This window comes from Chiloscyllium plagiosum, unplaced genomic scaffold (assembly GCF_037043375.1).
Source record: "Chiloscyllium plagiosum isolate Xiang-an unplaced genomic scaffold, Cpla_swu_hap1 HiC_scaffold_21, whole genome shotgun sequence".
Taxonomy (NCBI): Eukaryota; Metazoa; Chordata; class Chondrichthyes; order Orectolobiformes; family Hemiscylliidae; genus Chiloscyllium; species Chiloscyllium plagiosum.
In genome coordinates this window covers 30,118,643-30,143,518 of record NW_028270159.1, presented here as the reverse complement: position 1 = coordinate 30,143,518, position 24,876 = coordinate 30,118,643, and the positions used below count along the sequence as shown (strand labels likewise).

General features: G+C 43.7%; 1 protein-coding gene across 5 annotated transcripts in view; it reads right to left on the bottom strand.

Moving 5' to 3' along the window:
• The window catches only part of LOC122564808 (putative G protein-coupled receptor 82), a 90,515-nt gene that overhangs the window by 19,969 nt on the left and 45,670 nt on the right, over positions 1-24,876 (bottom strand). The gene's annotated exons all lie outside the window — the stretch shown is intronic.

Genomic DNA, 24,876 nt, shown 5'->3' with positions numbered 1-24,876 from the left:
CGCAGGAATTGCAAAACCTGCGCCCATACTTCCTCCCTCACCTCCATACAAGGCCCTAAAGGAGCCTTCCACATCCATCAAAGTTTTACCTTAACATCCACCAATATCATTTATTGTATCCGTTGCTCCTGATGCGATCTCCTCTACATTGGGGAGACTGGACGCCTCCTAGCAGAGCTCTTTAGGGAATATCTCTGGGACACCCGCATCAATCAATCACACCGCCCTGTGGTCCAACATTTTAACTCCCCATCCCACTCTGCCGAGGACATGGAGGTCCTGGGCCTCCTTCACCGCCACTCCCTCACCACCAGATGCCTGGAGAAAGAACGCCTCATCTTCCGCCTCGGAACACTTCAACCCCAGGGCATCAATGTGGACTTCAACAGTTTCCTCCTTTCCCCTTCCCCCACCTCACCCCAGTTCCAAACTTCCAGCTCAGCACTGTCTCCATGACTTGTCCTACCTGCCTATCTTCTTTTCCACCTATCCACTCCATTCTCCCTGCCCCAACCTATCACCTTCATCCCCTCCCCCACTCACCTATTGTACTCTATGCAACTTTCTCCCCACCCCCACCCTCCTCCCACTTATCTCTCCACCCTTCTGGTTGTCTGCCTGTATTCCTGATGAAGGGTTTTTGCCCGAAACGTCAATTTTACTGCTCCTCGGATGCTGCCTGAACTGCTGTGCTTTTCCAGCACCACTCTAATCTAGGTCTGGCAGCATCTGTGAAGAGAAATCAGAATTAATGTCCCCAGTTCTGAGGAAGGGTCACTGGACCTGAAACGTTAACTCTGATTTCTCTCCACAGATGCTGCCAGACTTGCTGAGCTTTTTCAACAACTTCTGTTTTTGTTTGAGTTTCAAACCTTAACCAGTTCAGACTGGTTGATCTAAGGTTGAATGAGACTGAGGTGCAGGATTCAAATCCAGGAATGCTATGGGAAACAAATCTCTGACCCTCAAAAATCAAGGGCTGGATTTTCTAAGGGTTGGCTCCGTCCCTTCTTTTTTTATGGAAAGACGGCGCTCTGCATTTCTGACAGGAGATTGGGATAAGGGCTCCTTCAGAGCCACACTTCCATCTTAACAGTTCTTTAATAGCCCAGAACTGTCAGGGCTGGAGGGGGCCTAACCCTCTTTTCTCAGCAATCAGCTGCCGTCTTCTAAAATGTGAAAGTCCTGAGTCACAGACAGCAACTTCGACAACTCCTGACAAATGGTAAATACATAAGGTAAGTGTGAGCGTGGGGCATCGGTGGGCAGGAAGGTAGTGTGCCAAGTAGGTAGGGTGAGTACGGTGTTAGGTAAGGTGAGTGCCAGCCAAGTATTGGTTCTGGGGAAGTAGGGAGGGCCGGGTATGTAGGGCGCAGGATGAAGTAGTGTGGCAGGTCAGGTCAGTGCCAGCTAAGCAGGGTGTCAGGCTGCCAGGTAGGTAGGGGTGTCAGCTGGTAGGGTTCCAGCTAGGTTGGGATTCAGGTACCATGGGATAGGATGCTAGGAGGTTAGTGTGCCAGTGTGCAAAGTTATGCTGTATTTAGGAAGGTCAATGTGGGTGGGAGAATTCAAGTCCGATGGGGATAAGGGAGGGTGAGTACTGAGTGGACAAGGGTGTTAGTGTCTGGTGGCTGTAGGAGGTGGGGGGGCATTTGCACATCAGATCTGGAGTGAGGGTACGGGTAGAGCAAGGACAGGTGGTCTAGAGCAGTGAAGTGGGGACAACAGAATGGGGGTAACAGTTCCAAACCAGGCGAGGGGAAAGCAGGAGCAGTTCCTGAGGAGGTGGTGGGGGGAGATGGTGAGCAGAAAGGGAGAACAGATCCTTAGGGGATATAGGGGGTGAGCAGAAAGGGGGAGCAGTTCCCGAGGGGGTGGGGGTGGTGTGAGCAGAAAGAGAGAACAGATCCTGAGGGGGTGGGGGCGTGGTGAGCAGAAAGGGGGAGCAGTTCCTAACGGGGGTGGGGCAGGGTGGTGTGAGCAGAAAGGGGGAGCAGTTCTCGGGGGTGAGGGTGGTGTGGGCAGAAAGGGGGAGCTGTTCCTGAGGGGGTGTGGTGGGGGGAGGTGAGAAAAAAAGGGGAGCATTTCCTGAGGGGGTTGGGGAGGCTGGTATGAACAGAAAGGGGGAGCAGTTCCTGAGGGGATGGACAGAAAGGGGGAGCAGTTCCTGAGGGGGTGGGCAGAAAGGGGGAACAGTTCCTGAGGGGATGGGGGGTGAGCAGAAAGGGGGAGTAGTTCCTGAGGGGGTTGGGGATGATGGTCTGAGCAGAAAGGGGAGCAGTTCCTGAGGTGGTTGGGGTGGAGGCACAAGCAGAAAGCGAGGGGTGTAAGCAGAAAGGGGGAGCAGTTCCTGAGGGGGTGGGGCGTGGAGGTGGTGCAGAAATGGGGAGCAATTCCAGAGCTGCTGCTGGGAAATCAGCTCCTGGGAATAAAGGAGGAAGACTGTCCAGAGTGGGGGAAGGAGTTATTTGCAAAGAGATCTTGACATTGGTTCCATCTTCACTAGTATTACATTTTAATTGAAGTGTTAAAGCTGTGTGTTCACAGGAAATCAAACATTTGTTGTGGCAAACTAATGGGGTTGAGAGAGGAGAGCTGGTAACCGTTCCGCAGCTAATCGTGACAACCACAATAAAACAAGATTCTGCAGTCTTCCTGGATTCTATTTCCAATATGTTTTACCTCCAACATATCCTCTTTGGCTCCAGTGATGGTGTTCATTCTCATAATGCCGAATAGATGCTCTTGCTCCTCGCTCTTCCATGCTCAGCAAACTTTCTCATCATCATTTTGAGCACATGATTAAAATAATAGGAATTTTATGGAGAAAGAAATGCAACTGAAGAGGAAGATGGCACTGGGCAGGGTGACTCTCGGCACACGGACACACAAAATGGCCGCTGAGCCATCAGTTGGCCAACTTGACACATAAGATGGCCGCCGGATCACAATATGGAGAGAAACAGCAGAGCAGATACAGCACTGCCTGGGGCCACCAGAATGCCAGCATAATGCACTCACAACCCAGTTGATTAGTTTAAGGCAGGTGGGGGAGAGAATGCACATGAGTAGCGAGTGTCTGGGTCCAGCCAACACCTCTTATAGAAATGCTAACAGCTTGATACAGACTCAATATGAAATGCTAATAGCCAGGGCTGCAGTAACTGTCCTTCTCAGGAAGAGCAATTAGCGCCCATTACTACAGCAATGGATTTCCATGCAGACATTGAAACTGACAATAACCACGTGGAAATGAACAAAAACTGTGCTGGAACTGACAAAGACTGTATCGAAACTATCAACGATTCTGCAATCATTGCCAGAAACAAACCATGTTACAAAGACAATAATCTCATCACTGATCTATTGTATCACAAGAGGTTTCTTGACATGTGCTCCAGGTCAAGAGAAGACTCGCAGCTGACCACTGTGCTGTTGGTGTCTTTCTCTCCCCGGAGCTCCGGTATTTCCTTGTGCAATAAACTCTGTCACTGAACCCCGATTCTGACTCCGAGGCTGGTGATTTTCCCACAACAATTGGTGTTGCGAGCAGGGATCTTAATACTGGTGTTCTGGTCAAAGGCCACAATTGGGGGCCGGAGTAAGAACCAATTTGTCCCTGCGAAAGGGAAGAGTCAGACCAGGCAAAGACACAGTTTAAAAGATATACTGATTTGCTACAGTACTGAGTTAAATTTTTTTAAGTGCGTGTCTGTGGAGTATATGTGTTTAACTGTATTAACTGTTGTAAGAACCTGCTGCTTGTGCTGAAACAGCCAGAGGACAAGGTCGTGCCTGTCTCAAAAGCCCTGCCCTAAACCGGTTATTAAGAGGGGTAGCCTCCCCACGCGAAGGTTGGGATTTGAAGTGGGAATTGAAGTGCCAAGGGCACGAGGAGCTGTGAAGGACAAGTGGCCAAGTCAGGTGACATTGGACTCTGTCAGGGCGAACAACGCAGAGTCCAGTTAGAGTTTCAGTTAAAAGTTGGGTGCTGTTTGTACTTGTAATTTCCAATGTGGTAAGGAAGCGGAGCTGATCACTCTGACCAAGAGCCAAACCTCAGTGGAGCGCACATTACCAAGGGGGGGGGGAGCGTGGACGCTGTGAGTAACCTTGATACCCTGTCAGTCCATAGTAGAACGACAGAGTTTGAATCATGGCAGTGGCTGAGAGGGTATAGAGTCCCATCGGTAGAGAGCACACCGGGCTAGAGGTAGGTTTCTGATCCTATCAGGAGGCATTGGGTCAGTAGAGGTAGCCGGGAGGGTAAACTGAGAGGGTATAGAGTCCCATCGGTAGAGAGCACACTCTATTGAACCAGCATTCCTAGCCGCATGGTAGGTACCGACTAGTGGTGGTGGCCGGGAGGGTAGAGAAGTCCCACCGTGAGAGAGCACACCTTGCTAGAAGTCTGCTATGGCCATACAGTCAGTGCTGGGACAGTATTATTGGCCAGAGGGTAGAGAAGTCCCCACTGGATTAGGAACACTTTACTGTTGGTAGTATCCGGGGATACACAATCTGCTCAATGGCAGATCAAAGTTCTGAGGGGGATGCTGCAGATTGCCTTATTGAGAAGTACAGGCAGAGAGACAAGGGCTGACAGAGCAAATGAAGAAGAGTGGTTGGGACCCATCGCAGACATTAGCACAACAGAGAGAGTGAATAGATAAGCAGAAACTGAATAAAACTAAAAAGATAAGGGTAATGTTAGAAAGGACAAGGAGCAAGTTAGAGAACTGGAGGGCAGAATAAAAAAAATTAGAATTCACCTTAGAATAAATGCAAGAGGAGAGTGAAATTGACTGTCTCCCTCCTACAAAACTGCCCAGCAGGAGCCAACTGCTCTCTCTGTTGGACAAACCATGCAGGAGTATAACTTAGCGCCCGTTACCAGAGGAGGCACAGAGTTGCAACCTAAAGTGAATTATAAACCTTTCACCCAGAGGAGGGGCAGCAGATTATGGCCTCCCTGGGCAAATTACAGCCCCAGAACGCAAACACCAGGTTCTGGGAAGAGCTGGATAGTGTATGGGTAGGGCACCAACAACACCTAAGAGACATACACCAGCTGGTCCGGACAGCTTGCCCAGTGGACAAGTGGAGGCAGGTAACTGGTGGACCCAATGCCACAGCAGCCCGAGACTTTAGGGGAGGATGGTGGATACGTGCCGTCGCTCTCACAGCAGAGATAGATGCCCAGCAGGCCCCCTTCACCTACTTTAAAGAGGAAATTCAGAGGGTGCTGGGAAATGCTCCCACTAGCTGGAGTAGGATCATGAACACTAATCAACTTAAAGGGGAAGGAGCCTCTGAATATGGAGAATGATTATTTAGGATTTATCAAGAATGCTCAGGGCAAGCAAACCCAGATTGGGGTGACCGGGTATTCATCCAAGCTTTTTAAGATGGGCTCCCTAGCGTCCACCAAGCCATCTTGAAAATGGGAGGAATAATGTGCCAGGATTATGATGACCTAGTCGAGTGAGATAGCAGGGTGCAGGATGCAGAAGCTCCCGCAATAAAGGCAAGACCTGACAAAGCAGCCGACTGGAATGGAGGCGAGATTAGGATAAAACCATCCTGCCACAACTGTGGCTGACAAGGACACTTTGCTGGAGAGTGTAGGCTCCTTCAAGCAGGGAATGGATATGGGAACAATGTAAGATACTGCAGCCACTGCAAAAGAACAGGACACACAGAAGCAGTGTGCTGGGAAAAGCATGGGGCTCCCCTAAACACCACTCAGATCACCATGGAACCACAGGAGTCCCGAGGTCAGCAGAGCTGACAACCATCAGCCCCCATTCGTGAGGGTAAGGGAGAGGGGAGAATTTACCTACCCGCTGTGATAGGAGGGAGGAAATGTGAGATGCTAGCGAACACAGGAGCTGCTATATCCATTGCAAACCTACCCTTGCCCCACACAAACAAAATGATTCACTTAACTGGGGGAGGAGGGGATAAAACACCAGCTTACTGAAGGGAAACTATCCTTGTAGAAATAAATAACATATATATCCCCATGAGATTCTATGCATGCCAAAATAATGAGGGCACAATAACAGGCAGCGATCTCATGAAAGAATATAATGTTCTAATCAATTGTGCAAAAGGGAAATTGATTTGGCCCAGACAGGACGGTCGGAAGACTGAGATTAGGAAACTTGCAAATCACCTTGAAACTATTAAAGTGGCTACCGTCACCAGTAGGGACTGGAACCTCGGAAAGGGGGGGATTCGGAGCCATTAGCACCTCCTCCCCGGAGCCTGGGCAGAAACAAAGTTAAATACAGATCCAGTTAACATAGACCCAATAAGGGTTCCCAGACCAGAGCATAAGCCCCACCGGCAATACCCAATAAAACCTGAAGCAGAACAAGCAGTTGTGGAGATAGTGCAAGGACTAGTGAAACAGGGAATCTTGAAAGAAACCGCGAGTACACATAATTTCCCCAATGTGGCCAGTAATAAAACCTGACGGCTCACCATTGATTATACAGGACTAAATAAGGTCACCCCCAAATTGCACCCCATTGTAGCAGACCCCTCCACCATTTTAAATGGCTTGGCTCCCGAGCACAAGATGTTTACTGTTTTAGACATAGCTTCTGGTCTATTCCATTACACCCTGGGTCCCAGAACAAATTTGCTTTACAGTAAGGGGCATAAAGAGAGTAGAGACACCAGAGGGTAGCACTGCGCTCTAATATGTAGATGATATCCCAATTGCCTCAGAGTCTAGGTTAGGACACCAGGAAGCTTTAGGGCTAGTATTGCAGGAATTGGCAACTGCAGGGTTAAAGGTCAGCCCACAAAGGCACAGATTGGCAAAACACAAGTCTTATACCTGGGATACCTTATAACCCAGGGACTCAAAGAAATGCCCAATGACCGTAAGAAGGCAATCCAACAGATGCCATGACCTGCCACTGTCAGGGGAGTCAGAAAGGTCATGGGGTTATTCAACTACAGTCAGAGCTTTATACCCGAATTCGCAAAATTGGCTGAACCGATCCAGAGACTAATTAAAGGAGGCAAGCTCGCCTTGGAAGCTGTAACCTGGGGGCCAGAACAGGAGGAGACATACAGTCAGCTTAAAACTCGACTCAGATTGCCCCCCCCCCACCGCCTAGGGCTGCCAGAACCAGCAAAGAGTTTCACATCCACTGTAATAATGAGGGAGGACTTTACTCTGCAGTGGTCACCCAGGACCACGGTGGCAGGAGAAGGCCCATAGGGTACTACTCAACTACAGAAGGGCCAGTAGTCACTGAGTTGCCCAGGGGCATAGCATCTTTAGCCTGTGCTGCTTGGGCTGTTCGGGTTAGTGAGCCCAATGTCATCCTCCACACTAAACACACCCTAGTAGAAATGCTAAACACAGGGAAACTGAGGGCTGTTTCCAATATGAGAAGGGCAAAGTGGGAGGCAGTTCTTTTACCCCCAAGTCAATCTGTGGTAATAGTCAGGGATACGGGAGAAAATCCAGCTGAGGGAATTCTAGACACAGGAGAACCGCACAGCTGTGGGGATGAGGATAGGGGGCGAGTAAAAGATACCCCCCTAGACACAGCCGAGGAGACCCTGTTCATGGACGGGTCATGAAAATATGTAGCAGGGTCGCCATGAACAGGATGGGCTGTGGTAAATGATAAGTTAGAAACAGTTATGTCCAGAGGATTGATGGAAGTCAGTCAGCACAGGTAGCAGAACTGGTAGCACTCACCAAAGCACTGGAACTAGCAAAAGGAAAAACCATGAATATGCCTTCAGTGTAGTCCATGACTACATGGTGGCATGGAGTAAGAATTCAGGCACTATTGCATGCCAGTGAACAGCCAAAAGAGGCTGCAGTAATAAAAATAACGGCCCATCAAAAAGAGCCAGCGAAAGAGAGCCCAAATTTGCTAGAATTCAAAGGAAACCAAGTAGCAGACCGAGCAGCTCAGAAAGCCCGAGAACAAGAAGCCATTAACAAGACTGTAATAGCCACTACTGAATTAACGAAAGACGCTATCCAAATTCAGCACCTACAGGAGGACACCCTGCAGGAAGAGAAAGAACAATGGAAACTGCAGGGGGGCATTCAAGAGGGAGGCGAGCAGACAAGGTGGTAGCATCAGCATGTATACAGAACACATTGCTGAACTACACAATGGGCTCTCCCACACAGATAGTGAGGCATGATAGCAAGCCTAGGGAGGGAGTGGTGGTGGGAAGGAATGAGAAGAGACGTGGCCAAGTACTGCCACAAATGCATGGTTTGTGCACAATGTAACCATAAAAATTAGGATGGGACACCAGCCCAAACCTAGGGAACCCCTGGGAACACCTTCAGGTGGATTTGACAGGGCCACCACCACCCTCCCATGGGAAAACGTACTGCCTGGTCATCATAGACTGATTCACCCGGTGGGTAGAAGCATTCCCAACCAAAAGCTGCACTGCAACCACTGTGGCCAGAATATTACCAGAGGAGGTAATCCTGAGGTGGCGGGCCCTCCAGATCGACTCCAAGCAAGGGACACATTTTACAGGAAAATAATTGCTTGGCATTAGACAAAAATTCCACATCACCTATCATCCCCAGCGCTCAGGGATGGTAGAGAGAATGAATAGAACGCTGAAAAATGCTTTACCTAAGGTTATGCAGGCCTCAGGCAGATCATGGGCTAGAGTGCTGTCAGCCATACTAATGAGATTAAGAGCCACCACAAATCAGTAAACTTGGCTAACACCATATGAATTAATGACCAGGCGAGCAATGCAATTGCCAGAGACAATAATCACAGGTGGTACCGATGTGGGTCCACTAAAAGACAAAATTCAGTAATATGTCATAGAATTAAGTGCCCAATTGACGGGGATGTGGAAATCTGTAATTGACAAACAGGACAAAAAGGACAATCTTCCCTGAGGCCCCAGCAGCAGGAAACCGCGTCCTGGTGCGAACACTGCCGACAAACCAGGCTTCGTCCGAAATGGAATGGGCCATACGATGTGATAATAAGCGGGGACAACTGTGTCTGCCTGGACTTTAAAGGAAAAGGCACATGGAAGCACTGGACCCAACTAAAACCATTTAGACTCCTGTGACCAAACTAATGTAATTGACCATTCCCCAGGTGCAGGCAGCAAAGGCGGACAAGACAGTCATCCAGGAGAGAGTACCGAAAACACAACAGAACAAGGCACGACTGCACCTCCTAATGGGAACAAAGACTTTAACTGTTAACTCTATTTTAACTGCAGCATGTATATACCTATCTGTATTTCATTGTATTTAAGTATCACAGCTGTTGGGAACATGCCAGGTTTTGAGAATAACCTCTTCTATGAAACCCACCGAAGCTTGCATGGGAACTGAACTCTCTGCTACCCACTACTTGTGGCTACCCCAGTGTGGACCCCTCACGACCTATATACAGTGGACACCTCGGGAGCACTGTGTAAAGGGCAGATAGGGAAATACAAGCAGGGACTCCAGGGTAAATGTGTGCAGCTGGACAGGACCAATGGCCCATGGGGCCAAGTCCCCCAGCCTAGGGAGGGGAAGGCCCATTTAAAACCCTGTAATTACTCACTCTGTTTCACAGGGCAGCGATGGAGATGTGTTTATGCCCTGGTTCCCAAAAACGGCTCATGCGTCCAGACTCAGTGCACTTATCAACACTTTACAGTCACTAGGGGACAGTTCACCTGCACCTGCAGCGAGCAGGCATGCTTGAACGTGACTGCAGGCAGACAGTCCATATGTGGTCAGTGCAATGGCACCCATGTCAGCTCTGCCACGTGGACATACCCGTTCAATACTTACCAGCAGGGGGTTCAGGGGCGACATGGGTGGACAGACAAACAGAAGGACAGGACAGTGTCTGTTACCAAGTGACGACAGGATTTATTTTCCTATTTAAGGGGACTTACATGGTAGATACCCCAGACCTCTCAAACCTATTCACAGTAAGGACAATTGCACCCCTTACTGAATCATGCCCTAGCGGGGCTCATATTTGGAGAAGGATAGTGACCCGCTCCATCTGTCAGGAGGTCTGTGCTGACTGGCAGGCCCCCACCACTTTGGGGTCATCACTGAAATTATCTTTTTTTAGATTAGATTAGATTACATTACAGTATGGAAACAGGCCCTTCGGCCCAACAAGTCCACACTGACCCGCCGAAGCGCAACCCACCCATACCCCTACATTTACCCCTATACCTAACACTAGGGGCAATTTAGCATGGCCAATTCACCTGACCTGCACATCTTTGGACTGTGGGAGGAAACCGGAGCACCCGGAGGAAACCAACGCAGACACGGAGAGAACGTGCAAACTCCACACAGTCAGTCGCCTGAGTCGGGAATTGAACCCGGGTCTCTGGCGCTGCAAGGCAGCAGTGCTAACCACTGTGCCACCGTGCCGCCCACATATCTTGTATGTGGCCTGACTATTCTAGGCAACAGCACCTCGAAAGCTCTGAAAGCAGTTAACACGGAGCTAGCTGAACTCAGACTCTACACACAGCAGACACGTTACACGGTGATTGTCAGTTAGCACAGCAAGGGGGAGTTTGTACAATTATTGGTGATAAGTGTATTACCCATGTTATGGATGCCTCATAAGATTACAGAAGCCATCAAGAATATCTGAGACCAACTAGATAGTTTTTGACAAGGAGCCACAATTACAAACAGCTGGCTAGATTGGTTGCTAGGTAAATCCTGTGGAACCGTATTTGGCACATGGGATAGTTTTCCTCATTGCTGGTATTCTGTGTGGGGCTTGAGTTTTTAAAGCTCTGCTGTATGGCGCTATTAACAAGAACTGTACCAACAGCGAGTGTCACTGCGGAAGAGCCCCCAATAAAATTGGCACTCCATGATACCCCTCGGGAGGGGGAGCTCCTGGAGAAGACCTACGTCTACATTTAAATTGGGTGGTCTGTCGGAGATCTCCAAAGTTGTCTCCTTGACCACAAAGGGGTGAGTGAAGAGGGAGATGGAATGGGGCAGGGTGACACTCGGCACACGGACACACAAGATGGCCGCTGAGCCATCAGTTGGCCAACTTGACATATAAGATAGCTATGAGATCACAATATGGAGAGAAAGAGCACAGCAGATACAGACACTGCCTGGGGCCACCAGAATGCCAGCACAATGCACTCACAACCCAGTGTGGGAGAGAATACACGAGTAACGAACACTGCCCATCGAAGTGTTCTGGGTCCAGCCAACACCTCTTATAGAAATGCTAACAGCTTGATACAAACTCAGTATGCTATTAGCCAGGGCTGCAGCAATCGTCCTTCTCAAGAAGAGCAATTACTACATTACCACAGCAATAGATTTCCAAACAGACATTGAAACTGACAATGTCTACACTGAAACTGACAATAACTACGCGGAAATCAACAAAGGCTGTGCTGGAACTGAAGAAGGGCTTATGCCCGAAACGTCGATTCTCCTGCTCCTCGGATGCTGCCTGGTCTGCTGTGTTTTTCCAGCACCACGTTGACAAAGATTGTATCAAAACTATCAATGATTCTGCAATGATTGCTATAAACAAACCATGTTACAAAGACAATAATCTCATCACTGACGTATCACAAGAGGTATAAAAGTTTCTTGACATGTGCTCCGGGTCGAGAGAAGACTCGCAGCTGACCACTATGCTGTCGGTGTCTTTCTCTGTCTGAAGCTCCGGTATTTCCTTGTGCAATAAATTCTGTCATTGAACCCCGATTCTGACTCCAAGACTGGTGTTTTCCCCACAACACAACAAAGGGAACAGTATAAAAGGATGAATTCATAACTCAGTTTAACATGTTAAGAAAATTCTAGAGTCAATTTGTATCTTATTAACTTGTGTTCTTTCATTCAAACTACACTGTAAATGTGTTTCCTGTATGAGAATATATGAACCGCAGAACCACAGGTAGCTATGGCAGACTACTATCTGCTTTGCAAATTTGACCACTTTTCAAAGTTCAACAATCCAATTTCAGGAAATTTATAGTCTCTCATTATGTGAAAAATATTGAAATTTGGACAACCTAAATGGTGCTGGAACACTCAGATTGATAAAATGTGCTTTTGGCCAGAAAATACCCAAAGTAAAAATGAATGTATTTCACAACAGGATTTATCACCATCTAAGATTACAAAGGAATCTTGATCATTTGTGTGAATGGGCTGAGGAGTGGCAAATGGAGTTTAATTTGGATAAATGAAAGGTATTGTACTTTGGTAAAACAAATAAGGACAAGATTTACGCAATTAATGGTAGAGCCCAGGATAGTGTTGTAAAACAGAGAGACCTACCGATTCAGGAACATAGTTCTTTGAAATTTGTGTCACAGATACATTGGATGGTTAAGAAGGTGTTTAGCATACTTTCCTTCATTGCTCAGACTTTTGAGTATCGGAGTTGGACATTATATCAAGATTATCCAGGATGTTAGTGGGGCCTCTTCTGAAGTATTGTGTACAATTCTGGTTGCCCGGTTACAGGAAGGATATTATTAAACTGGAGAGGGCTTAGAAGAGATTTGCTGGGATGTTACCAGTAATGGGTGCTTTAATTTAGAAAAGTTGGCTGGGACTGTTTCACTGGAGCAGAAGAGGCTGAGGGGTGTCCTTATAGAGATTTATAAAATCAAGATGGGCATAAATAGTAGGGGTCTTTTCCCTAGGGTGGGGGGGAGTTCAAGTCTAGGGGCATATTTTTAAGGTGAGGACAAAATGTTTTTACATAGAGATTGGAATGAACTGCTAGAGGAAGTGGTGGTTGCAGGTACAGTTACAACATTGAAAATACATTTGAATAAGTTCATGAATAGGAACAGTTTAGATTGATATGGGCCAAGCACATGCAAATTGATCTAGTTTATTTTGGGCTTGGACAAGTTGTGTTTCTGTTTTGCATGACTCTGACTCCATGTACTAAAATTCTTCAAAAGATATTGATTTTAAATTTGAACAATTTAACATCAGCAATTTAGACTGGGATTATTAAAGTACAGCTGTAAAGCACATTTTGTGCTTAAATGCTCTAATAACTGCCTAATTACTAATTTAAGTTTGTTTTTTTGAAAATAAGACTTTACTAGATGGAAGTTACATTATAATTCTGCAAACTATAGATTGTAACAAGGTAATGAACCATTGGAGCTTCATCAGATTGTGTTCCCATTTGCCTCAGCATGAGGAAACTCAGAGAAAAAAACTACAAAAGAAGGATCATATGACTTTGAGGAGCAAGGACATGATAATTTAAGGTTTGAATCTTTTAAATGTAGGAGGAATTCAATAGTTACATCAAAACATTGCTGGAAAGAATAATTAGTAAAATATTGTGCCGTGTATGGGGCCTTGTTGATTACCAAAAGTCTCTAAACAATGTAAAATGAGAGGCTAAGAGTCTAAGTCCAAACTAAAGGGAAAAGGGAGGTGTGGGTTCAGCACTGCTGCCTGCCCTGAATTGGTGCAAGGAACAGGGGAGGAACACAAGAGGAAGCAGCTGAGGTAGAACAGGGGTTTGCTTCTGATTGACATGAAATAACAGTACGACCGTCTGTGCTCATATTGACGTTGATAGTACTCTGCAAGGAAACTTGATGGCATCAGCAACACATGTGCAGAGGCTTCCTAAAACCTGAAAGTCAAACCGGAGTCGAGACATTAACTCAGTTTCTCTCTCCTCAGTTGCTGCCAGACTGGCAGATCATTCTCTGTGTTTGTTCCTGAAGCCAGTTACATCATTGGTCCCATCTACACATGACAGGGAGCAGTAGCATTTGAAGTAATTACTCTGATTCTTTGAAAGCTTTTGTAAACTATTTTGTCAACATTTACAAAAATACTGATTACACTATCCCAGTACAATTAGAAAACTGCATGTATTATTTGAAAGTTATTTTTTGATCATTTAAACTTAGGCTACTGGTGGATGGCACAATAATCAAAAATACCTTTATTGTCACAAACCCACTTTTCTTTAGCTGAATTAATCAAACTTGACTTGGAGATCACTTTTAAACATAGGAAATAGTTTTTTTAAAAGTAAAATCATCATTAAAAACAAGCAGAAGAATTAAACTGTCTGGCAGATTGTTGTTTACAAGTAGATTTAAATGTGAAGATGCACAAAGGAATTTAAATGGAAACCCTGGGGAGAAGACATTTCTCTAAATAGCCACAGTCTTACGTACAATTTGTGACACAATCAGCTTTATCGACAGAACATTTTTCTTGAATTTCTAACAGTTTTTACTCAATTGTTTCTTAGGATTGTTCAAAATGCTATGGTGGGACAAATTATAGATTTTTTTGCAGATGAAGCTTTTTCTGTTTACGAGTGACTGGGTAGATTCTGTGTTTCAGCTGAAAACAATAATACTGTAGTAACTGCATACCAATTGCATCTACCTTATCTGTACTCCAGAATGATAATGTACATGCTGAAAGAGTGAGGGTGAAGGTAGCTTGGAGCAGGATCATGCAAAAGTGCAATTGTGAATTGCAAGCCATTGTATTCAAAGTGGGATTGTCAGGTTGATAAAGGCATTCTACAAAACTACATAGATGTACAACTATGAAACATTGCTGAGAGAGTAGATCTCAATATTGGCCACAATTGGATTGTTAGAATTAAACAGTACCAGTGTGTCTACATGACCACCCAGCCAGTGCTAGAACTTTTAGGAGAATGGAAAATAACAAAGAAAAGTCCCCATCATGTTATGTCCTTCTGATGCTGATATCTGACATATGCATTTACCACTTCCTCTTCCTCAGATAAAACACTGACATCCAAGGCTCAGCAGGACAGACACATGGCTCAAACAACTGAGTAGGCATTAAACGGCATTGAGTTTGTGCCTTTAGGCTCTACCACAGGTCAAGATTAGGTTACTTACAGTGTGGAAACAGGCCCTTCGGCCCAACAAGTCCACACCGACCCTCCAAAGAGCAACCCACCCAGACCCATTCCCCTACACCTAACACTATGGGCAATTTAGCATGGCCAATTCACCTAACCTGCACATTTTTGGACTGTGGGAGGAAACCGGAGCACCCGGAGGAAACCCATGCAGACACGGGAAGAATGTGCAAACTCCACACAGACAGTTGTCTGTGGCGGGAATTGAACCCGGGTCTCTGACGCTGTGAGGCAGCAGTGCTAACCACTGTGCCACCGTGCCACCCAAGAAGATATTCTTGATTAATAAAAAACAAAATGAGGTTTTTTTGAGCTACGAAAAGCAATGTTATGAGTAGATGGTGAACATTTCAGGGGAAAATTCCTTTGCATAGCATTGGTTGGCTGCTGTACAGATTTACCTTGACTGTCCAGGGCAGGCAGCCAGTATAGTTGGTGTGGACATCATTACAAAATTACAAGTCGTGAAGGTCATGTCCATAGCGTTGACTGCCTTAAGAATTGGTGCAAATCTGTATAAGCAGAAAGGTTCCTCTCCATCCGTGCAATTAAAAAGACTATTTAAATAAATTGTTTAAGAAAATTGATTTACCAAATGTGGGACTCAAGAACAAATGATCCTTGGATTAAAAATCCCATTAATTACCCAATGAGTTATCCATGCAATGTAAAGGCTTCTTGCACAGAGTCTGAACACAATGGGTCTAGTGTAGTGGCTCTCAAACCTTTTCATACTGTGATCCCATTTCCAAACATCGAAATTGTCATGGCCTTCTGCTCAAGATCCACTGAGCATCCACTTCAGGCTATCATTGATCTTGGAGTGTTTGATACTGATATACGATACTAAAACTTGAAGAAGGATGCCATTTCATGGGTATTCCTTACCTTGCTGAGCACCTAGTTTCAATCGAATGTTATAATTAATGTTTACACGTTGGGCTGAATCTTCTGCCAATTTTAGCAAAGTCTGAATTGTGCCAATATTTTTGAAGAATTGGTCACCACAAGGCTTGCCATGTCTTACCAAATTCCCCACATTAGTTACATTCCAGGCCCCAATGGCATCTCTCATGTCAGATTTCTGCCCCACCTTACCATGTACTTTTCCCAAAACAACTCGCCACTCAACAGACATCTCAGGATTCATCAGAAATGTTTCTATGTGCGCCATCTTTAAAATCCGCTTGTGCTTCTGGGTAATCATTGTCGGTCTGGAATTGCCTTGGGCCGTTTCTGAAATTTACCCCTGACATGGCAGACAGGGTAAATTGCTGCCCCACTTTGTCAGCAGGCTCTAGGAAGTACTGCTGTATGGTGTGGTGTATAGGCAAGACTTTCTCTTTCCCCAGGAGAGGCCACAACACCAGACAGTACCTGGGTTCAAACAGTCTCAGCTGTCTGGAGCAATGTCCAAAGCTGTAGGTGAGCGACCTTCTTCACTCCACCAGCATCAACGCTGTCATATTCTCTCCGATACCTCACCCTCACTCTACTTCTGCTACTACACCCACCTCCCAATAAGGCTTATGCTCTACGTCTCTCACTACTGCCTGCAATGTGTTCCACACTTGATCTCACCCACCCCAACTCCCGACATCACTGACCTTATACACCCTCTACTCACTTGCTCATATCACCTCCTCACCTGCACCGAGAGTAATAGCAATAGTAATAGTAGTCCACACTTCTAACATCCTTAATACCCACTTCTCTCCATTTATGAGGAAAACAATGGGACAGAGAGAGTCTTGAACGGTGCTGTGCTGCCCATCATTCTGCTTCTCACCCTTAATGAGTAGATCCAGACTCTGACAACCCTGAGCAGGACCTGGCCTAGCATTAGAAGATGTGCTGGGATCCTCAGCTGTCTCTCTTGACTTGAATGAGGCCTGCTGACAACTGTGACAAACGTGTTGGCTTTGGGTTTTCTCTGAACAGATTGGCAAGACAGTAGTAATCTGAGCCTAAAATCTCTGGCTGAGGAGGTAAAGTGCAAAAAGATATGGCAGGGCAAAGCAGGATGCTGTGAGCATTCAGGGAGGCTCAGAGTGAGTGACTATGACAGCGAGCAAACAGCCTAGAGGTGGAGCCTGATCCAGTCCATGAGCTAGGTGTGTGTCCCTGAGCTTACAATCCCCTTATTGCAACATTACAATGAGAATGGCTGGTGCTGCATTGAGGTCCAGAAGCACCCAGTAAGTGGATTGGAGATATGCCATGCTAAGAGGCTAACATATGTTGAATACCAATGTCCATGCACATAGAGTATATGTTTATGTACCCAGCACCCATGGAGTGTACCCTGTGATGTTTGGACTCAGTTTCCAACATGGAGATTGTTTGGAGCAAACAGCGAGCTGAACATGCCAGGGTCTCATCCTGCCCTTGGTCGCGTTTACCCAATGTCTCGCTGCCTTGGTAAATTTGGTAAGCTCGAACTCTGAGTATTAGAGAGGTGAGTTATAGCATTAATGAGGCATTGAACAAACATAAATCTCTCTCTTTCTGTATCTCACTGCTGCCTAGCAAGAATCTTGCTATACCATTTGTGAAAAGCAGAAAATGTGGAGCTAGATAATCTCATATCAAGATAGATCTTGCTGCACTTATCACCTGATTCTGCCACGAGTCTCATTACCCATGACTCTCAGAAACCTATAATATTCAACCTTGTAACTGAAATCATTTGCATTGGACCATGACTGACAAACAGTATAGTGGAAAGTATAATTCTGTTGATTGTTCCTTCGAAAGAGCTGGTACTACCAGTGGATGTTTCTAGTTGAAGTTTCATATGCTTAATTAAACTTGTGTTTCTGTGACTGAAAATAACCTCTCAGCCTGTCAGATTTCAGGTTAGATTATGAAGATTTCCTTGACAATCACAACTAAATACTGGGCTCTGTTATAAAAGCATTCTAAAATTTTCAACATTGGACTATGCAAATTAACCCATTCAAATTGTAAGGAGCAGGTGATAATAATGCCACAATTAATCTTATCATAGAACCTGACCTGTTTTACGCTCCAACAGAGACAGTCGATTTTCTAGTTAATATTAATTGATCAAAAATGTTTAATGTTCAAATCATGACTTACTAAAGGTTTCTACAAAAACTCAAATGCAAAATTCTGTTGAATTGTTCCCTTGCAATGACATTTTGAATTAACATAATTTTATCTGCTACGTAACTGGTTGCCATTAATTCAGGTGATAATAATGCCACAATTAATCTTATCATAGAACCTGACCTGTTTTACGCTCCAACAGAGACAGTCGATTTTCTAGTTAATATTAATTGATCAAAAATGTTTAATGTTCAAATCATGACTTACTAAAGGTTTCTACAAAAACTCAAATGCAAAATTCTGTTGAATTGTTCCCTTGCAATGACATTTTGAATTAACATAATTTTATCTGCTACGTAACTGGTTGCCATTAATTCTGTAACGTGGTACAGCAAACTATTATTTTGGTTCAGTTTTACCTCCATTTCTAAACAGTACAGGGAATGTTATGGCCCAAAGGTTTAAACATGCTTTTTCCATATTTTCGTATCAAAATGTGAATATTACAGGTGTATCTGTTCACTGGATATAGTCTCGTCCCATAATTCCAGTTTTTTGGCTGGTACATTTGACAACTCCAGTCATAACACAGTATTTTGAAGATTGTTGGAAATTCAGCAATTTTGTTGCTGTTACTTTTATACCACTTTGCAAACATTTGTTTCTGCCTTCCACTGCAGCTTGAGAACGCTATTAAATGGAGTCAGTTCATGTCTGTGGCGTTGCTTATCTACATGAAATCAAAGTGGTAATGAGTAATGTCTGTCTTAGGAGACAGACGAGGCCACAAAATCAGAGAAAAAAATCTAAACGTCCCTGCATCAGCAACACTGTGTCTTATCAATAGATACAAAAGAAAGCATTTTTGATGGTGATTTGATTAATGAGCGTTTGAGGTGTGAAAAGGAAATTGGGGGATTTGAACTTTTCACACTTTTGTTACAAATGTAGGTTTGAGACCAGGCAAACTCCGTGTTGAAACTCACTCACAATGCTAATTCAAACTCTCTCTCACTCTTTCAAATAAGACCAAAATGTCATAAGAAATAAGATGAGACATTTCGGCTCTTGACGCTGCTCTGCCTTAAATAAAATATAGTTGAGCTAACTGTGGCCTTAATTTCACTTTCCTTCCACACTCTATAACTCTTGACACCTTACTGATTGAAAATTTGGATGTATTCAATGATGAGACATTCATTGCTCTTTGGGGAAGACAATTGCAAAACTTAACATTCAAACAGTAAAATTCCTCCTCATTTATATCTTAAGTGGAAGACCCATATTTTTAACCTGCATCCCCTAATTTTAGATTCCCACAAAATGAAACATAACATTCACTCTGTCAAATCCCATCTGTTTCAGTAAAATCACCTGTCATTCTTCTAAACACTGATGAGTATAGTCCTTACCTGCTCAACCTTTCCTCACAAGACAAAGGATCAGTTGGGAGCATCTCTTCAAATTGCTTCCAATGCAGTTATGGCCCTGCTTATATAAGGAGACCAACATTCACACCATGCTTAAGGTGCAGTCTCAAGGTGCTGTACAGCTGCAGCAGATCTTCTTTTATACCCCATTATTCATGCAATCACTGCCAACATTCCCTTACCTTCCTAATTACTTGTTGTACCTCCATACTAACCTTCTGTGGTTCATGTAGCAGATGTCTAGATCTTTCTGTACACAGTATTCAGCATTCTCTCTCTATTTAGACATTATTCTGTTTGATAATCTGCCAGCCAAAGTCGACAATGTCACATTTTCTTACTTCACCTATCTTCCAATTTTTTTGTCCACCCACTTAATTTATCCATATCACTTTGCCAACCTTGTGTGTTCTTGCAAGTTGCCACCCAAACTAATTTTGTGTCATTCCCCCAGTATATTTAGCAAGCATACACTTAGCCCCTTCATATAAGCCGATCCCTCTGGGACTCTTTTCATTACAGTTTGCTGACCCGAGAAAGAAAAATTTGTCCCTACTCACTACTTCCTAGTAGTTAACCAATCCTCTATTCATTCGAATATATTACCCAAAACTCCATGAAGTCTCATCTTGTGCTCAATGTTTTGTGTAGCATCTTATCAAATACTTTTTAGAAATCCAAATGCTACCACATCTAATATTTTACCATTATCCCTTGTGGTTGGTGCACTCTCAAAAAGAAATTCTAATAAGTTAGTTAAAAACATTTCGCGTTCACAAGAAAAAATACCTGCTCACTGATACTCAGATTGGATTCAGCTGGTGTCCCTCAGCTCCCAACACCAGCACATCCTTTGTTTAAAAAGAGCTAAATTCCAGAGGGAAGTGAGAGTGACTGTCCTTGACATCAGGGCAGCATTTGACCAAATGGTATTTAAGGAGCCCTGAAAAATATCTGAAATTCATGGGAATCGTGTGAGAAACTCCCTAGTGTTTGGAATCATCCCTAGCAAAAGATAGTTGATTGTAACTGTTGAAGGTCAACCATTTAAGTCCTGGGCTATCACTGCTGGTTAGCTCCAGTCCCAACCATTTTCAGCTATTTCATCAAGAATTGTGAGGTCATGATTAAGAATCTTCATTGTGCATCATCAATATTCGGCACCATTCATGATTCCTCAGATACTGAAGCAATCTGTGTGTAAATACAGCAAGACCTGAACAGTATTTAGATCTTAGCCTGGCATTAATAAGGACATCAATCAATTTAGCAAGTCAAGTGAAACATATCAATTCCATCAATATGTCCTTCAACGTGAGATTCCTTCTGAGATGTGGTGCAAGATCACCACTTAAGTTGCCCAAGGACAATTCTGGTGACTGGCCATTCCACCAATTTTCCTTTAGTGAGACCAGAATACTACTACAGCGTAAAACGTTATTGACACATAGACCACATATTTAGCATCTAGATTAGAGTGGTGCTGGAAAGGCACAGCAGGTCAGGCAGCATCCGAGGAGCAGGAAAATCGACGCTTTGGGCAAAAGCCCTTCATCATTCCTGATGAAGGGCTTTTGCCCGAAACTTCGATTTTCCTGCTCCTCAGATGCTGCCTGACCTGCTGTGCTTTTCCAGCACCACTCTAATCGAGACTCTGATCTCCAACATCTGCAGTCCTCACTTTTGCCACATATTCAGCATGTTCACTGTATCTCAACAAATTGTGTTCCACAATGCTGTAGAGTAATCTAGTGCACTTTTCTCCACACTTGCATAAGAAACTGAGTGGTTAACATTTTATCTCCTCACTTCACTACCCTCAGTTGGACCATCTCACAGAATGCACTATTTGTAACATGAAATCTGTGACTGTGAAGCAACTTGCCAAGATTCTCTGCATCTCAACGCTACTAAACAAGGTAATGGTTTACCTCCACTGACACCTCTTATGCTTCGGAGACACATTCTCACCATCCAATCATATGTGCATGATGTATTATTTAAAAGAAGGGAGGAAATGGTGCAGGACCATGACCAACGAACAAGCAGACAGCCACACTAACTTGAAACAAGATAGATCATGAGAGTTTGTGATTTTCAAATGAACACCTGAGTTCATACAAAGATACTATATCATTATGTCTGGACTTATGACATTAGAATAACCAATAGTCATGTCTTGCAAAGGAACAGATGACACATCTAAACTGTATATCATCAGCCAAACTGGAAGATGACTCAGATACTGAAGTTATTGGGCCAGACAACAACCATATATTTCAATGACTCATGCGTATTTAGCCGTATGACAAACAGAATACTGCAGACAGAAGCTACATCCCAAACTCAAAGTAACCGTATAAGGACTAGATCTGGTCATGTCAAAATTCACCAAGGTGTTAGCTGAATATATGGAGTCAGTGTACCATGTACATCCTTGTACATATTCTTGAGAAAAAGTTCCATTCCTCAAAATGAATAGAGGAATAATGCATTATGCCACCGATTCCAGACTAGACGAGCCTGTGATAGTCAGGTATGAAGATACCCAACTCATCTTTAGACAGTCCTCTGTGTAATTAAGTCAGTATAGTAAGTCAGTTAGATATGTGTATTGCACAGAATTTAGGTTGTGTGTGTAAGTCTGTGATCACCCACCCTTTTCAAAGCACTAAGATACAGAACATGAAGTCCTGGGTATTGCTCAGTCTTTAGTTTAATTAATTTAACCATTATGTTTTCTGTAATTATGGTGACAGTTTTGAGTTCCTCCCTCCCTCTTCCCTCTTGATTCTCAACAGATTTTGGGATGCTTCTTGTGTCTTCTACAGTGAAGAATGATGCCAAATATCAATTCAAGGTTTCCACCATTTCCTTGTTTCCAATCATTAGCTCCCAGTTTCACCCGATGAGGTTCCAACATTCTCCTAGCTACTCTTTTCCTTTTGTTACGCTTAAACAAATGATAAGCTAATGAGGTGATTAACAACTCTCACGTCAATAAATTGCAGCTTGTACCAAATAAATACATCACAAATCATGAGGAGTGGTAATTACAGTTTGCGGGTGACTTGACCTTCCACTAGGCGGCAATTTATTTCAGTGCAATCATTTGAAATTAATAAAACCATTTTGAAAGATTGACTCATTTTAAGTGCAAATTACACGCAGTGCAATTGCCGTGAGCTTTTGCACCAGTTTAAACAACACCACATTAGAAGACAACTCACTCCACAAAAAGGGCTACATTCCCAGATCAAATTAACCACTGTGGGGAGAAATCAGTTAACATTTCATGTGCAGTGACCTTTCCTCAGAACCGTTCTGAGGAAGAGTCACTGGAACTGAAATGTTAACTCTGATTTCTCTCCACAGATGGTGCCAGACCTGCTCAGCTTTTCCAGCTATTTCTGTTTTTGTTTTTGAATTCCAGCATTTGCAGTTACTAGTATTCAAAGTAACCACTATTGTGTGGTTCTGCTAATTTTACTGTGAAAGGAGATCTAAAAGTTAAACTTTTTTGAGCTTAAGGTGAATAACGGGTGTGCTTTAAAAGCTTTTTAACTTACTAAGAAACTGATACTGAACACAAATGTATTTAGTATATGGTTCCATGCAATTCTTAAAAGTATTTTTCAATTATTTAAAATTGAGTTACGCATGGGTGATTAGCTGACACACTAATTAAAAATGTTTATTTTGTAATAAATTCATTTTTGACTAGTAATAAGCTGCACCAGTTTATTAATGTTTAAATAAATCAAGGAATATTTGAATGCATTTTTTTTAATTACAGTTTAAAATACTGCTGATTATGCTGGCTCATGGAAGATATTTGGCAATGTACAAATAAATTTGGGTGGATGCCTGAACAAAAGGAAGCACTTTAAACTAATGCAATTTTGAGTGCCAATTTACACTTGGATACCTGATTGCACTCAACCTGGAATCTCTTGGCCAAGATGTTGATTAAGGATCCTGAAGGAACTCAGTATGAAGTAACGGAGTGGTTACTTCAACCCCATTCTCCCACTTTCTCCCCATAACCCTTGATCCCCTTGATACTCAAGAATCTATCTATCTCACTCTTAAATATACTCAATGATTTGGCCTCCACAGCATTCTGTGGCAATTAATTCCATAGATTCATTACTCTCTTGCTGAAGATGTTTCTCCTTATCTCTGTTCTAAAAGATCTTCTCTTTACTCTCAGGCTATGCCCTCAGGTCTTAGTCTACCCTACAAATAGAAACACCTTCTCAACACCTACTCTGTCCAGGCCATTCAGTATTCTGTATGTTTCAATAAGGTCCCCCCTCATCCTTCTAAACTCCATCAAGTATAGACCCAGAATTCTCAAATGTTCCTCATATGTTAAGCTTTTCATTCCTGGGACCATTGTCATGAACCTCCTCTGAACATGCTCCAGGGCCAGTACATTCTTCCTGAGATATGGGGCCCAAAACTGTACACAATATTCCAAACCTGGTCTGACCAGAGTATTATAGAGCCTCAGAAGTACATCCTTGCATTTGTATTCAAGTCCTCTCAAAATAAATGCCATCATTGCATTTGCCTTCCTAACTACTGATTCAACCTGCAAGTTTACCTAGAAAGAATCCTGGATTAGAACTCCCAAGTCTCTTTGCACTTCAGACTTCTGAACTTTCTCTCCATTTAGACAATAATCCATGCCTCTGCTCTTCCTACCAAGGTGCATGACCTCACTCTATCTGCCACTTCTTTGCCCACTCTCCTAACCTGTCCAAATCCTTCTGCAGCCTCCCCAACTCCTCAATGTTATCTGTCCCTCCACCGAGCTTTGTATCATCTGCAAAGTTAGCCAGAATCCGTATCAGTTTCAGTATATTAAAGAACAATTTCAAATATTTTGACATTGTAAAAATATGTAAGTTGAGGAAAGGGCACATGAATTATTCAGCTCATCTAATTTAGGAACATCCCTTGATGCTAATACAATAATAAAATAAAAGCAAGTGGACCTATGGACTTACAATGTCTGGTCCATTCACTTAACCTCCATTACAAGTAAAATATCTCTTCTTCTCCAAAGCCACTGACAACTTTATGAGATTTTTGTCCTTTTAACATGACCTATATTACATAGAGAAGTCTACAATGCCGAGTTGTTAATTAGAATATCATTGAATGACACAGCAGTTTTAATATTCAACTAATTCATAGACCTAAATAGCAAGGACATGATGTGGTGGAAACATGTCAGCAACTGAGTATCTTGTCAAAAATATGGTGATCTATGGTAGCAATGTTTGAGAATACTTTAGTATTTGCATATAGAAAGACCTCTTTCTTACTAAACTATATTTTTCATATTAGTGCCCAAAGATGGAATTTAAAAAGGGGGAAATGAGCCATTAAAACTGAACATTTGAGGAAGAACATTAGCT